The following is a 16,537-nucleotide window of genomic DNA, read 5'->3' on the forward strand; positions in this document are numbered from 1 at the left end:
CCCGCATTGTAGCAGAACTTTGTGCTGATGAGACAATAGTAGATAGTGTGTGCATTTAATATAGGACAGACCATTTCTCATACTGGGGGAAGACACCAACCTATACATGTGGGAAAGGCTCCAGAAAACGCCTTGGATCGGAGAAGTCCTCTCTCACACCTTCGCTTGGGGGCCACCACAGTGCCTCCGGGCCACCGGGCGAGGGGAGATTCAGTGGGGAGGGGCCCCTTGGCGGGGACTGCGAGCGGCTGGCTCACTCGGCGTCCCCCCTCTCCCGAGTGGAGCTGGCGCAGTCAATCATGTGCAGTCCTTTCCTTCTTGCATTCAGCGCATGGTTTCACCTTCAGATTCTTCTGTTTGTCTGCGTCCTTCCAAAAATAACATTACCTTAACTCAGCAAGGTAAGGGGCCCAGAGAGATCTCAGCACTACCCTTCTGGGGAGAAGGAAGAGGTGGAGGAGGATAAGTAGGGGTCGTGGGGGGTACTCAAGGTAATGGGGATCCTGGTGTGATACGCCCGAGGGGGGGGCTGAAGATGGGGGGGGGACGTGGGAGGTGGGGAGGGAAACTTCGCTTTTCCAATTAATAGTTAATCTGCTGAGTAATTTGAGGACTTAAAAATGGAACTTTGGGCTGTTTGGCGAAAAGGAGATGTTTTCTTTTTTTTTTTTTTTACCGCAGTGGAGGGGGGCGGAGGGGGGGGGGGGACGGGACTCCGAGCTTGAAGAAGCCTTTCGCTTTGTATACTTCGTCAAAGGCGACAGGGGAAGGGGGGGGGGGGGGGCGGGAAGCTTGGATGCAACATTCATCCATTAAGAAACAAAGAGCAAATTGCCTGACTTTAAAGTAAAATGCTCGGGCTAATGAAGGTGGGTAATGGGGCTCCGAGTCTGGAGTAACCACTTAAATTATTAAGGGCTTTGCTGATAGTATTGATTCAGTGTGTGCATGAATCGCCTGATGTCCTGTGAATGTGTTTGTGGGTGTGGGTGCGGGTCTTGTTTTTTTTTTTTGTTTTTTTTTTTACCCCTTTTTCCCTAGTTACAATCCCATCAGCTGAGAGCACATAACTGAAGCAGACATTAAAGTAGTGTACGGCTTATTAAAGGGAAGTTGGGGCAAACTGGCGGGGGGGGGGTGTGAGTCAGGAGTGGGGAGAGACAATTATTCATGTAATGACTCTGAAATGCTGAAAAGGGCTTGAAGGACAATGTCTGGGTGGCAATTACTACTAGAAGATGAAAATAGCCTGGTTTGGGGGGTGGGGATGGGAGCTGTTATTTTTCCTAATATAGATACTGTATATAGATAATATGGAAAATAAAAAATAAATGTTAGATAATGTGTGTGGGGGGCTGGGCGCATGTTGGAAAAAAATGCCTCATTTTTCATTTCAAGTGAGAATTAGCATACTAAATAGTTGCGATCCTCATTTGGATTAAACCACTTTTTCAAGTTTTAAGAAACTTTGTATGGGTAACTTTGTAAAAAGCTAGCCTAGTGGGGGTATTTAAAATGAGAGGTTTGTGATGGTGGAATGACAATCAGCCGTTGTTTTCTGAAAAACCAGCTAACCTCTGCAATTAAGGACCATAGAGACCCAGTATTTTAACTGAAAAGTGTGGGTCTGTAGTCAGCACCATTTATTATGAGCGTTAATAAGCTCCCAGCAGTAGACTAGGATCTTCTGGGGAATGTGCATTGTATGTGTATATATCTTACTCATTTCATTGCGCATATTGATAAAAGAGTCACTTGGACTATAAATGTGCAAAGATCAACTTGCTTGGACCTCTTTCTAAACATATTCACTCTGCGCTTTATTTAATCCAGATGCACAAAAACCCATTTGCTGCCTTATTGTTGGTTTACATTTTCTGAAAAGGCGACTGGTGTAACCTGTGGAATTTGAAATGCAAATAAAAGCCTGTGGGAGTTGAGGCAGAACAAATCATCATTTATAAAGTGAAAAAGATTTAATGTCTTTGAAATCATTGCAGGGGGAAAAATTGGGGGAGTGTTTTTTTTTTTTAAGGAGCCGAAATGTGACGTCAACTCTTTTGGAAAAGATTTTATTTTTAATGTCTGAAACGCGGGTATGTAAAGTGCTTACAGGAAAAACAGATTACAAGATTAACATCTGTTAACATGATCGTTTATCTCCAGCCAAAAATAGGTCAGTTCTTTCTTAAGGAAACACGATTGCTGGCGCATGATTAAATAATGAAATTAGACTAATGAGTTCATAAATTAGAGACAGGCGTGTGTTATAATCTGACCTGTGACAAAAATATTTAATTCGGAAATCAATGAAAGGTCAAAGTCTCCCTTTCGGGTAGAGACCCAGCTATTCACCCCTCCATCGACTCCCCCTTCTCTCAGGTCCCCCTAGTCGCTACGCACCCCCCTTCCCCCGACCCGCCTTAGTTATCGCTAAACTGTCTCCATTTCCTCCCTTGTGAAGTAAAAGATTATTGACTGACACCCTACTTGGTAAGGGAGGCACACTCTTTCGGCGCAGAAGCCTAAGTTTCTGAGGTCTACAATTGTTTTATCATTAAATGGAAAAAAAAAAAGTGGCAAAGAATAGGAAACGCCGATGCAAAGTATCCCTGATTTGCATCTGACTGCCCCCTTGTTGTGAGTGACAGCTGAGACGTCCAATCCGGAGCCTCTTTCTCAAGCTCTGAGGTAATTGTGTGTTGAGTGTGTGTGTGTGTGTGTGTGTGTGTGTGTGTGTGTGTGTGTGTGTGTGTGTGTGTGTGTGTGTGTGTGTGTGTGTGTGTGTGTGTGTGTGTGTGTGTGTGTGTGTGTGTGTGTGTGTGTGTGTGTGAGAACACTGTTAAATCCTCCTAGCCCGGTGCTAATCAGTCAGGCTTCTGTATTTACACAGATTTGTGCATGACTGTGTGTAGATATTGCTGTACTTTAATCCATATAACTGCATGTAGATGTCCAAAACACCCTGTAAGGTAACACTCCAGCTATTCAAACATGTAATAATTAAACACGTAGGCATATACTTTGCTTTCAGATTCAAGCTGAAACCTGTTAAAGTGGGAGAAAATATAAGTGATTTTATTATGTTTCACAGTGGTCCTGTGGCCTTATTTGAGAAAAAAAAATGAGGAATAAACATCATAGTATAGCAACCATTTTCCTTCCCATGTTATTATTTATTTTGTTCGTCTTAAGGGGTTTAAGACCAAGCTTAGTAGACTGTGGCAAAAAAAAAAAAGTGCATAAAATTAATTGTTTAAGATGGTGAGAAAAAGTCATAGTTACAAACTTCCTTGCCCCACCCCCCAAATCAATGTTGCAGATTCTTGAACTTAAAAAGCTCTTTGGTGGGTAAAAACAAAGTGCTGCTGACCACTAGACCTATGAATGCTATGAATAATGGTCATTTCTGCCCAACACAATAGGCACATTCACTGAAGGAATGCCTGCCATGGACCATGCCCCATTTTGTGCTAGTTTAATCCAACACCCAACTTCACTCCGAATATTGATATTGTAAATTGATTTTTTTGTTGAGTGTATAAGACATGCTGTTTGGAAGTGTTGATCGAAGAATGCAGTTGCAATTTGGCATTTTTTCTAAGGTTGGATTGTCGCGTTATCTCTGGGGTTCCTTTGTGGTATATTTACACTTCCGTGTGTATGCTTCCATGTATGAATGATGATGTAGATTAATTAAAGGACTAAATACCACAGAGTACGGGATCATTCCACATTAGCTGCAGATTAACAAGAGCGTGGCCTTCCTGACCCACTGCCTGATCTGAGCCTGTCCAGAGAAGTATCCCTCTGCCTTTGGCTTTGTGCCACACACTTTATTGTGTGCCCTGCTGTTGGACTAAATGAGTTAACTATCGAAGGGGTTTTCATTAACTGGATTTGGCAGCCATATACTTAACTTCTCCCCCCTCCCCTCTTTAGCAGCATACATAACTTAATTAAAAGATGAAGCGAACGAATACTCTTAGGTGTGTAACCACTTCGACTCCCACTCAAGCCATCTTCAAAGGACTAGACCTCAGTCTGAGCCCTCTCCTGGATTTCCCCCTCCCTATCTCCCTTGTCCCCCCATCCTTTCTTCCTTTCCTGGCTGGATTCCTGTGTATCAGAGAAACTCACTGTCTATGATGGGAAATGGGTAGTAGTGGTAGGTATTATTAGATTCGCTCATTTCTATTTCTACATCTCTGGAGCTTCTGCGGGAGGACTGATGTGCCTGTGACATACATGTGGTGAGTGGGGGACTGGGGGGGAGCATAGTTACTGGTGATGGGGGAAGAGACGGATGGAGGGCGGGGGGGAAGGTTTCTACCTGACTGGCCGCAGGGCAGCGGCAGCAGCTTGTTGCTGTGCTTTTTAGTCAGAGGGAGGGCACAAGAAAGGAGGCGGGAAAAGGGAGGAGTAGGAGAAGGAGGAGGGATTTGGCTGAGCACTTACACTCAGTTGTCCGCCCTCACTCACCGCCCCCCTCACCCCCCCCCCATAATGTAGCAAGGACGTCACGCAGCCTTGTACTGTAATACAAGAAGTGAAAGAGCAGAGGAAACAGACACAGCTCAACTTCTAACCTTAACAAAGGCAGGGATCTGTCAAAACGGCTGGAAAGAGAGAGAGAAAGAGTGAGAGGAAAAAAGAAAAGGGGGAGGGAGGGAGGAGGGAAAGAGGAAGGTGGGGGCGGGAAGAAGGAGGAAAGCAGGGGTTGGAGGGAGAGAAACCCAAGCAGAAGAAGAAAGTCCTCTCGTAGCGTTGTAGAAAGTGAAGCATGGTTCATGGAGGAAGGTTTACGGGACCGAAGTGGGGGAGATTTTAAACCTTTGCCTTCTTGGATTATGTGGGGTTCTTGGTACTGAAGCGTAGTGGTTTGGTCAGGTAATTGCTTTTCTATTTTAAACTTCACTTTGTTATTGCTGAGATGGGGTGGCATAAAAGGCGTGGCACCGGAGAATAATTACATAAGTATTAAAACCTGATTTGGGTACTGGGACCAAAAAAAGGGGGGGCGGGGAGGGGGCACCGCGGCAAGGAATTTGGTGGTGGTGGTGGTGGGGCTAGAGTTAATTTCTTGACACTTTATGGCTTGGGAGACCTTAAGGGGGGTTTTTGTTTGTTTTTGTGTTGAGCCAGAGAACCGGTCACTCCCTGATAAAGCTTCCTAAAGAGTGTAATATATGAAATTGTTTCTGGAAACACAGATGTATTTCTGGGTGTGGAATAAAGCATTAAAACAGTACTCAGTGCATAACAAAGGACAGAAGAATGGGAGTTGGAAGCCGCTTTTCATGTACTCACTGTACTGATTTAACCACTTAAATGCTGAGAATTACCCAGAACAGAATAATACTTTTTTGTTGTGCTTAACCTGGAAACCACAAAATGAACTTTATTAAAGATTGTGGTTCTTAATTCAAACTAAAGCAGCCCACGTACGTATGTGGATATATACACATATGTATGTGTATTTATAGATGTATGCTATACATATATGCATATGAAGGATTCCCCTGGATATGTTAGGAAGTCTCTTCTCCTGGGAAAAGATTTGAAAGAAATCTTGGTGCCTCCATATGGCTATGGATATATCCAAATGCTATTAGAACATTGTCCAGGTGGAGAGCTGCCGGTATGTTTTACTTCATCGAAGTTGCCAAGATAAAACCAGCCGGTTAATGTGGTAGAAATGTTTTGACCCAGAAATTTGAGTTCTTAGTTATTGACTGAGATAAAATCAGTTACCTTGTATGGTGCTCCATTGGCTTAATGCTTCTTAGTTTTGTCACTTTCTTTAGTTGTGGTGTCAAAAATGGCCTTTTTGTTTATATTTGCACATACAAGATATAACTTAAAACGTATCATGTGTCGGGTTGGGAATGAATCTCGCCGCCCCCCCCCCCCCCCCATAACTTTACCTATGGTGTAATCACTATTTGAGTTTGGTTGCTCAAGGAGACATCTTTAGTTTCACAAGAGTAACTACCATGGCCATCTTGAATGATCTCTAGAATAAAATGACCACTGCTATATTGTTTAACTTGCAGAATCAGTAGTCTTCTTTATATTTAGTTAGACCATTACATTTTGGAACATTTTTTTTTCTACAGATGTGGAGAAAAAAAAATCTTATTTCTTTATAGAACCCTTCTCCCCTCAAACTTGCTGATGGAATACCTGTCTAGAAAATTGTCTAAATTCTAAAAATGATAACTTTGGAAAGTAACATGAAACACTGAAATCACGTAAACATGTTAGAAACTAAGTAGTAAGACAGATGTATTGCATATAAGGCTCACTGAGTGAACTGCCTTTCCCAAACATAAAGGTGGCATGGTAGGGAGCATTGTATCCATTAGTTAGGTGCACAGAAGCCAGCTTTACTTATGAATTAGTTCTTTTTTCATTTTTCAGTATTTCATACCTAGCTATGACCTTTTAAGTTGCTTAATATTACTGAAATCTGTGGATCAAGAACTTTTGATCTTGGGAATGTAACTGACTTTTAATCATTACTTGTGAATAAGAAATAGTTTATCTACAAAGTGTTAATCTTGACTAGTATATTCCAGTGGTCTGAATTCCTGACTATCTGGTTAATATATTCAGAGATTCATGAAGTTTTTCAGGCACTTTGAGGTCAATTTTTCACTTTAGGAGGAGGTTGTGTGTAATGGAAAGGTGGTTATATTTGAGAGTATAGGAATTGGGTTCAAATTCTAGGTCTGTCACTTAGAACTGGTATTACATTGGTCAAGTCATTTTACCTTGTTTCCTTAATCTGTAAAATGCAGACGTTAGACAAGATAATCTCTTGTGGTCCCTTCCAACTCTAAATTTATGGTTCTTTTTTTGATGTTTGTTCATAATGAATTTTTAGAGTATTGTCATCGAAACTAAATTGTTTTGGTGAAGAGATAAAACATGGCTGTCATTCTAAATCTTTTCCTTTCTCTTTTTTTGAAACTTCAGATTCACTTAGACTTCATTTGAGTTTAGAGGAAGATACTTTGGGGAGGAAGTTAATTGAAATATGGAATATTTAGAAATTACTTTGGAAACAGTTCTATGAAAAATGAGAAATCTTTGAAGTAGGTCTTTAAGTAGTTCATCTGCGTAATGATACTACTTTGTGTAATGTCAGGGTGATGTTCTAATAGACATTTCTAACGTGGACATTTAGTGTAGTGAAGGCAGTGTAGGGTAGTGGTAAAATGGTCTGAACTTCAAGTCCTCGGAGACATAGCTTAGAACCCTCTAATAGACATTTCTAACATGGACATTTAGTGTAGTGAAGGCAGTGTAGGGTAGTGGTAAAATGGTCTGAACTTCAAGTCCTCGGAGACATAGCTTAGAACCCTAAGTTTGACACTAGCTGGATGACAGAGTGCAAGTCACTGAGTTCATTTCCTCATTTGTAAAATATAGATAAAAATACTTGGACTCTGTACTTCACAGAGCTACAATGAGGATCCAAGGAGATGATATCTATGTGAAGTGCTTTGCCAACCTTAAAACACCATGAAACATGAGTTCTGTTCATCAGAGGCAGGCTTTAAAAATCAGCTAAATTTTGGTGGGTTTCTGTGGGTTTTACTTATTTTAGTATGTATTTTTTGGTTGGTATAGAGGAATCATCTTTTAAAAATAGTTATGGGAGTGGCTGAAAACTGACTGGAAATTGTGTTTAAGGTTTCTAACTACATTATACTTTCACTCCATAGAAATAGGAAGCTAAAATATAAGCTCATTATGTTCAACAGGAAGGGGCTTGTCTGAACCTGTACATTTCCCTCATATAATGAATGTGCCTGCTCAAATTTGTAAGACCATAGAGTAGGATGGTTTTTAGAAGTTTATTTCTTAATGCAGGATAAAGAGGAATGTTACTTATCTAATGGAAAATAATGTTTTAATCTTCCTGTAACTGGATTTTCAGTGAATGAAGAATTATTTTAAAATCTATAGAAAATAAAACTGCTGCATAGACTTTTAGATTAAAATAAAGGAACTTAGGGATATTTAGTGCAAGCACGTCATTTTACAGATAAGTAACTGAGGTTTTAGATGGGTGAAGACCCAGTGACTTGTTGAGTGCCACACTAAATAAATGATAATTCAGACATTCTCAGTGATAGCCCCCCCACCCCCACCCTGCTACAGTTATATAATTAATGACTGGATGGCAGAAAGAAGCACAATGTCAAATTTATTTGATTAGATATCTGAAATATAAATATTTGAACTTAGAAGGAACATTCCTTTTTCAAAGCAGACATTTTACATGCTGTAAATGTTTATACATTGCAGTTCTTGGATAAAGCTGAAATGACTCAGTCAATTAGTTCTAAAAACACCCCACTTCCATGCCTATCCTGCAGACTAAAAAAAAAAAGTTCTAACAGTTGTCTCTAAGAAAAAACAATTAATTAGCCTTCATCTTGAGTTTACGCCATGAGTGGATCAGTGTTCTTACTGTACTCCAGGAGTTTAACGTGTGCTGCAATGACTTTCATTAGTCCAGTATTACTTTGTAAAGCTGATAGTCATTGCATAACTGTTTTGAGCAGAGAGCTTGTCTCCAGCCTCTTGCTTATCTAGTCATATGTCATATTTGTTTCAGCAGCTGGAATAAAGTGTTAATTCTATTCTTTAGCTTTTGTGGTATTGACAATGCTCCACACCCACAGTTAAAACTGATAGAGCCCTCCGTGTGTGTGTGTGTGTGTGTGTGTGTGTGTGTGTATTTATATTGCACCCTTTGTGTCAAATTGAACTTAACATTCCTTAGCAGAAAGGCAGCTGTAACTGTTGCTTCATTCTAAGATCTGAGTTGATTAGAGTGAGGATGTATCATAGAGGTGGGTCTCAAATAGCCACTCCAGCATCTAATACCCATTCAGTTTCACCATGTATTTTTTGTAGCAGCAATCTTCAACGGTTCAGCTGCTGTTCATTGCTTCATTGCAGTGACCTAAGAAGTGGTGTGGCTTTTGGAAGAGTGTGGCCATTTCACCTCTTCCTCCTCCTTCTCATCTTGCTTCCTAGGACTCTCTTACCCCCAACCCTTTGACCTATACAGCAATGAGTGTTAGTCCCAGTAGTATATTAAGTGCCTCAAATGTAGCCAGGGGCCACAGGGCCAAGAGTGTACCGTAATGCCACCGATGGTCTCAATTCTGACTGGTCACAGGGGCAAGTGGAGGTTGGTGGTAGTGGTAGGGAGGTGGGACAGCTCTTGCAGGCAGGTTGACTTTGATAGACGAGGGACCTCTTGCCCTGAGCCAGTTAACATCATCCCCATCCCCCCTCCTAAAAGGAGGGAGGGAATGGAGAGACTTAGAGGATCGAGTATGCCCTTTATGAAGAACATAATTCTGAATGCTGTTAGTTTTTCAAGAATATTGGCAAACTCACAAATTACCTTTTTTCACCATTTGGTTTTGAATTAATTAAAACATTTTAAAACCTTTTGGGTTGACTGAGCAGTAGCTTTTACTTATAGACAACTAAGTATTTCAAAAGTAGTTTCATAACTTTTAATTTAAAATCACTTATTGGACAGAATTAAATTGCTCTCAGAGAATGTTGTGTATTTAGCACTGGGTTCACAAAGTTCACATTTTATTTCCTATGATTATAAAAACAACATTGCTTAACTTCTACTTCAGGTTTATAGTCTTGGCCAAGGCATATCAGCAATCAACTATATTTAAGAGAAATTGGCATTAATTGGTTATTGAGCCTATCCATTTCTTCCATTTCTCACTCACTACATCTGGCTATATGGAATTTGAACAGAAAGAAAGTTTTTCTTTCCAAAGCCATGACTGTCATATTTAGGTCTAGAATGAAATGATTTCCAGCAGCCCACACCAAATAGTAAAGAAGTATAATTTGTGGCTCCCAATGTTTTTTTTTTTAAAGGCATTTTCTAAAAAAGATTCAGCTTTTAATCTTCATTTCAAAGTGAAATGGAAGCTACAAAGCATGTGTAATTACAATTTGCAACTATTTTTAGAAATCAGACATGTTTGGTATATACTATGATGATGAAAACAAATACTCAGCACACAGGGGGAATGGCTCAAAAGGAATCATTTTTAAATCAACTGAATTCATTTTTGATGCACTGGATTTCACACAGGTTCATTCTGGTAGATTGCTGTTTCTCCTCTCTGTCTCTGGCTCTCCCCTCAGGAATATAATGAAATCTTATGTTCCCAGGAATTACTTCAAAGGATAGGAAGAAAACCTAATGCTTCTGTGTTTCAGACAGTTCCTGATCAGATTACATGTTGAAAATAGGATGAGCTCTTAATGTATTTTATTATTTTCTGAGTAAATGTAACCTGGGGTTTTCCCCCTTCAAAAGCAGGTAAAAGAGAAATGCAGAGTTGATGTGCTGCAGTTTCTTGTACCACAGGGAACAGCTGATGTCAAATCATCCTCCTGGATACAGCCGTCCTGTTATTTTCTTGCTCATTTAAAAAAAAATGGTGAGCATAGTCTAGCATGTGGTGTTAGTTTTCAAGAAATATTGAAAGAGAGACTAGTGAAAATTGAGGTTCTTTGTTTAACTATGTGATTTTTTTTTAAGTTTACTGATTTACTTTTTTAAAAAACATATTAGCAAAACTCTATATTTTTCTTTAGAAAAATTAATCCTCAGTTCTTGTCACGTGAAAAGAATAGAAATTTGCTCAAGAATTTATGTTCTTTGTTTCAGAAAAGGGCAACATGTGTCTGTCTTTACCATATGGTAGTATTTAACCTATATTGCATGAGCTGACTAGGAGTTGCATTTAAGCATTGATTTATTTCAGCATTTCAGAATGTTCTTTGAAATTTAGTACAGTAAATGATGCATTGAGAGTTGTGCACCAGATCTGTGGCTTTAGCAGTTTTTTGTTAGGTTGACATTAGGGTCATAAGCAGCCATTTACCATTTTTTTAAAATATGTAAAATGATTTTCTTTGGAAATAGTTTAAGTACAAATTTTGAAATGAGAGATAAAGGACCTTCTTCAGGAAAGCCTGCCATGGAAGTTGAGTGCTTTCAGCCTTCTTTGTGTACAATAAAGCAGATTTTCAAGGTTGATAGAGGAGCAGTCTAGTCTTTAATGTTAGTGGATTCCAATGGTGTCTCTCCATTACTTAGTTCGAATGACTGTAAAAGGCAGCATGATTCAGTGGAAAGTATTCTGGACCTAGAGTCAGGAGAGACTTGATTTTGAATCTTTATTAGCTGTTTTCTGATCCTTAGTTTCCTCACCTGTGAAATGGAGATAATCAAACTCATAAGAGCAGTTTCACAGGGTGTTTTTAAGGAAAACACATATGTCAAGTGCTTTGCAAACTTTAAAGGGCTGTACAAATATCAGCTGTTCTTATGAAAGACTTTTTCCTCCCCAGGGGGGCTTGCATTTTCTTTGTGAATCCTTGGATGTGTGAGAGATTTCATCATACTGTTTTCCTACATTTTTGTGGTGGCGTGCTATTCTAGAGTTGGGTTTGAAGAGAAAAAAAAATAAGATTTTTTGATTTAATTTTTATTTAATTAAATTTTGTTTTCTTTGTATGTAGGGATAGATATACATATGGTAAGCATGGGTAACACATCATAACAGGGATTTGTTAATATTAATAACTTGGAAAAAGCTCATTTTATTCCTTTTAATCCTTCCCCGCCTACTTTCCCTCTTCTTTATGGTTATACGGTCATTGTCACAGTTTATGTTTTTGTATGCACTAGTAAAGTCTTGACGTCAGACTTAGTATCTTTAAAGTATGATATGCTAGAAAGAGCACTGTTTTTAGAGTTAAAAACAATGAATTTGTCTTTTGGCTCTCGCTACTAGCTATGACCTTGAGTAAGCTCATACCATTTCTGCACCTTTGCTTCTTACTTTGTTTTAACACTTGGACTCATCTTTGTAAACCATAAGGCATAGATTATACAAGGTATTATTTTTATTACTTGCATTATTTTTCCAGTTTTAAGGAGAAAAGGAAACAAATTGGACTTATTTTCCATGTGACAAGTAATCTCTCTAAGGGCAAAATGGTGGTCCTAGATGAAATATTTCTCATTGAATTTGAGCAATGTAAATGAATACTGCCTTTGGTAATGCATAATTTATATTGACATTAACACTGACACCAAGAGAACATTTTTATTCCTGTTTGAGAAAATATCATTTATGTTGGTAATCATATTCTCATCAGATACAGACTGATCATAGCACGGCTATCTATGCCTGTAGCAGGGCCAAAATCATAATGATGAAATAATTCTCTCTTTTTGAGTAATAACAAGCATACTTGGAGCTAATGTCATTATAATCAGTGCACACCAGGTGTTAAATGGCTTCCCTTGTGTGCAACTTTATTTCAGAATGGTACTTTAAAAAAATAAGTTTTAGAGAGGGTCAGTGGCTTTTAAGTATTAACTTAAAATTGCTAATATATAGTTTAGTTTTTGATGAAGCACTTGACCCCTTGGTGCTAGGTATTGTATATTTGGGGAAATGCTATATCAAATTTATGTGATTAGTACTTTAGGGGAAGGATTAAAAATGGTCGGAGTAGATTACCCTGGTGAATAGAGGCAGAATCTGTTAATGGTTTTACAGGAACTTTGCTTATCAGTTATTTTTTAGTTTGATTGGGGATTAAAGGTTGCTATATGGTTATACTTTAGGAAGTCTGCTTAATCTTGTTTAAATCTAAAAAAAAATTAAGTAGCTTTAGTTATATGCCCAGAGAAACAAGGTTTCTTCAGATTTATGTTTGGAATTTGATATGCCTATACATGCACATTACATCATGAATCTCCTGTTTTGCCTTTTAATTTGTCCATTTTTAACTCTAAAAGTTTAGCTCTTCTGCACAGAAATGTGTGTTTTTGTCATTCATCAATTAGATTCCCCAAGTGTTCAAATATTCCATGAGGATGAGCTAGGCAGTTTTGGAAACTACATTAATTTTCTTGAACAATTGCCTCTTGGAGAAAATATAAAAGCCTCAACTTGGCATTTAAAGCCTTTCACAATCTGGCTCCCACCTACCTTTCCAGTCTTATTTCATATTATTGCTTCTCAGGCACTTACCATTCCAGTCAAACTGGCCTGCTCAGTCTTCTCTGTACATGATATCCCATCTTCTGCTTCCATGGCTTCTCATAAGTGGATCCCCCATATCTGTAAGGCCCTTTCCTCCTCACCCCTGCCTCATGGAATCCCTAGCTTCCTTCAAAGGACAGCTCAAGGGCTGCCCTTTTATGTAAGGCTTTTTCTGATCTCCTATCCCTACCTCAGTTAATAATACTTTCCCCTCCCTTGAAATGACTTTATACATACTCTTGTGTCTATTTGCTTGTATCATATCTCCCAAACAGACTGTAAATTCCTTGAGGGCAGGGGCTGGTTGGTTTTTGCTTTTGTGCCTTTCACAAGGCCTTGTACATTGTAGGTGTTTAATAAATGTTTGTTGTGTTGAATTAAATGGAATCAGAAAAGTGTCATTTATTTCCCTAAAGGTAATAGTTACTATTTACTTTTATTTTTGGCATTAGGGAGTTAAAGTAGCTTCCACATAGACCTTACTTATTCTTAAGGAACAGTGTTCATAACCACTGGAAAAGCCATGATGAAAGTCATCTTCACATCCTTTTAGACATTTTTGTAAATGTACTCGCTTTCCATTCATCTTCATTTTTAGACAGTGAAAATTTAAGACATATAATTTCTAGGAACTGTAACCAAAAGAACCAGAAGTAATTAGGCCACTCTAGCTCCTTTATTTTGTAGATGATGAAACTGAGGAGAAAAGGTAAGTAACTGTTCCAAGATCACTCAACAGGGACCAGAATCCCAGTCTTCTTATTCTCTCTCCAGTATTCTTCCCAGTAAACCAGGCTGATAAATGCAATACAATGAATACAAATACAGTAACATAGGGTTCTTTCCCAAAGGTACTTTGTAAGACCTAAACCTGTTAAGAATACTTACTAATTTGCTGTAACATGAGGTCAATATTTGGCCAATAACCATTGAATTGAGGCTATGTCAACTTTTAGATCTCTTTGATTGCATTAGACCTGGCTTCTTTGAGGATGAGAAAAAAATAAGGAGTGAGAAAGGGTAGCTTAGAGTCTTACTTGGCTATTCAAGAGATAACTGTACCATATGAAGACCTATTCATTGTATTTTCAAATCCTTTAGAGGTAGCAGTATGGAAAGCCGATTCCAGGCAAGTGCGGAGCCAAAAAGGACCAGTCATTAAATCCCAAGTAACTTCCAGATCCAGAAACCACAAGCGGCTCCCAGAACAGCTTGTCTTCTTGGTGAACAAAATGGTAATCGTCGATATGAATATCACTGTCTGTGACTTTGTGAAACACATACGCACATGTACACTCACGTACACACACATACTTTCTCTCACATATATTAATCATTCTGCTCACATATATAAACAGTGTGTGTGTACGTGTGTATGTATATATGTAGAAATGCCTGTGTGTGTATATGTATGTATCCAACACAATAAATGCTTGTGGAATCTGTTGCTACACTTTTAAGGGACTATAGAATAAAGAACAGTAGAATGGAGGGCATTTGGGTGGCTCAGTTTGTAGAGTACCGGCCCTGGAGTCAGGAGGACCTGAGTTCAAATGTGGCCTCAGACACTTGACACACTTACTAGCTGTGTGACCTTGGGCAAGTCGCTTAACCCCAATTGCCCTGCCTTCTCCCCTGCAAAAAAACCCATTAAAATGAAAGAAACTACTCAGATTTTGCCACTTATCTTCTCTAAAGAATAATAACCCCAGTCATAATAACAACGAAAAACCTTAAGGGTGGGGGGAAAAAAAAGAAAAAACCAGAATGAATAGTGAGTGACTGGGCAAGTTAGTCTATTATCCAAGTCTTGTGGCCATTGCTATTCTTTGGCTATAAAAGTGAAGTAAAAGATAATTTGAGGAAAAACTTGCTCTTTTGTGTCAAAGTAACTTCTGTCACATTTAAAAGGGGCAGATGATAGGCAAATGCACAAAGATTGGGTAAATAAGTTTCCATTGGTTTTGAGAGTGAATTGCTGAGAAGAACAGAGGAGAAAGGCAATTTAATTGTGATAACTGCTCTCTTGGAGTTATGTAGCTATTCTCCCTTCTCTGTGCCCTTTGCCTTCAAAAAATTTTATGAAAGTTTTCTTCATCTTTTTTGTTATAACTATGATGTTACTTTAGACAAGAATTGAAGAAAGTGGAAGCCAGTTGCCTCAGATGAGAACAGTGAGACGTGAGTTTCTTTGGTTTCTTTCTACAGTTGTAAAAGTTGGCAGAATCAACAAGCAGCATGGCAAAGGGTCATAAGTCACAAAGTTATACATTTAGAACTAGAAGGAATTGCACAGGCCATACTCATTTTACAGGTGAGTGAACTAGGCCCAGGAAGGTTAATCGTTTTGCCCAAGGTCAAGAAACTTAGCATCGGAAGCAGACTACAAACCCAGGCTCTCCAACTCCAAAGTCAGTGTTATTTCCACTGTATCATAAGGGTATGTGATATTATGGAGGGAACATGGGATGGGCGTCAGGATACTTGGTTTCCGGAGCCAGCTAGGGTGTTAATATATTAATTACTGTGTAGTGTTTTAAGGTTTACAAAGGATTTTTTCCAAAACAGTACTTGCCTTGAGCTAATACAAGTTATATTATTATCCTAATTTTATAGATAAAGAAACTGAGGCATAGATAAATAAGGTAACTTATCCGAGGTCATAAAGCTAGTAAGTAGCAGAGATGGAGTCTGAATGTAGGTCTTCTCTCGGCAAGTCTAATGTTTTCTCCACTACGCCATATTACCTTCTGTGGCTGACATTGGGCTAAAACAGAGGTTGGGAGAGTTGTTTTTTAAGGCTCCTTTCAGCTCTAACATTATATGTTTTTATAATATAAGTTTTATCTCTTACAAATTATTATATAAGCTCATGCGGATTTTTAAAGAGCACCTGAATAAGTCCGTCTTCCTTCAGCCAGTTCCAGCGACTTTGGGAATTGTGTCAAATGGTACAGGTAGTTTTTTCCGTGCTGTAGCATGAGTGGCTGGAGAACTTACCTTGGCAAACTTCCTGTCGTGAGAGAACTTGAGCCCAGACTCTAAATTTTTTTCCTAAGAAGGCAGAATAGATGAGGAAGACTATTTCGGCAATAAAGTAGATTTTTACTTGTAATATTATTGTTTAAGCATATTTTTCATCTTATGTTTTCATTAACAATATATGTCTGCATACCTTTTCTTTCTTACTGAACGATAGCCGACATTTGTATAATGTCTACCATCCCATTGAACCTATTCAGGATGGTAGCTCAAGTGTTATTATTTGATAGGAATAGGAAACTGAGGTTCAGAGAGATTGGAGATCTTGCTCAAATTCAAACAGTAGTAATAGCAGAACCATGCTTTGAAGCTAGGGTTTTTTTACCCCAAGGAAAACAACTCATTCTGTTAAGCCAGAGTCA

General features: G+C 38.8%; 1 protein-coding gene across 2 annotated transcripts in view; it reads left to right on the plus strand.

The window, feature by feature from the left end:
• The first annotated feature begins 303 nt into the window (after window positions 1-303).
• Window positions 304-16,537, plus strand: part of ZNF516 (zinc finger protein 516) — a 148,442-nt gene continuing 132,208 nt past the window's right edge. Inside the window, exon 1 of one of the 2 annotated variants that reach the window (XM_036763336.1) lies at window positions 304-401. The gene's annotated coding sequence lies outside the window, so the exon portion shown is untranslated. Of the gene's footprint in view, window positions 402-445; window positions 492-16,537 lie in introns of those variants that run through there. The other variant, XM_036763340.1, reaches the window with a different exon arrangement.

This window comes from Trichosurus vulpecula, chromosome 1 (genome assembly GCF_011100635.1).
Source record: "Trichosurus vulpecula isolate mTriVul1 chromosome 1, mTriVul1.pri, whole genome shotgun sequence".
NCBI classification, from domain to species: domain Eukaryota; kingdom Metazoa; phylum Chordata; class Mammalia; order Diprotodontia; family Phalangeridae; genus Trichosurus; species Trichosurus vulpecula.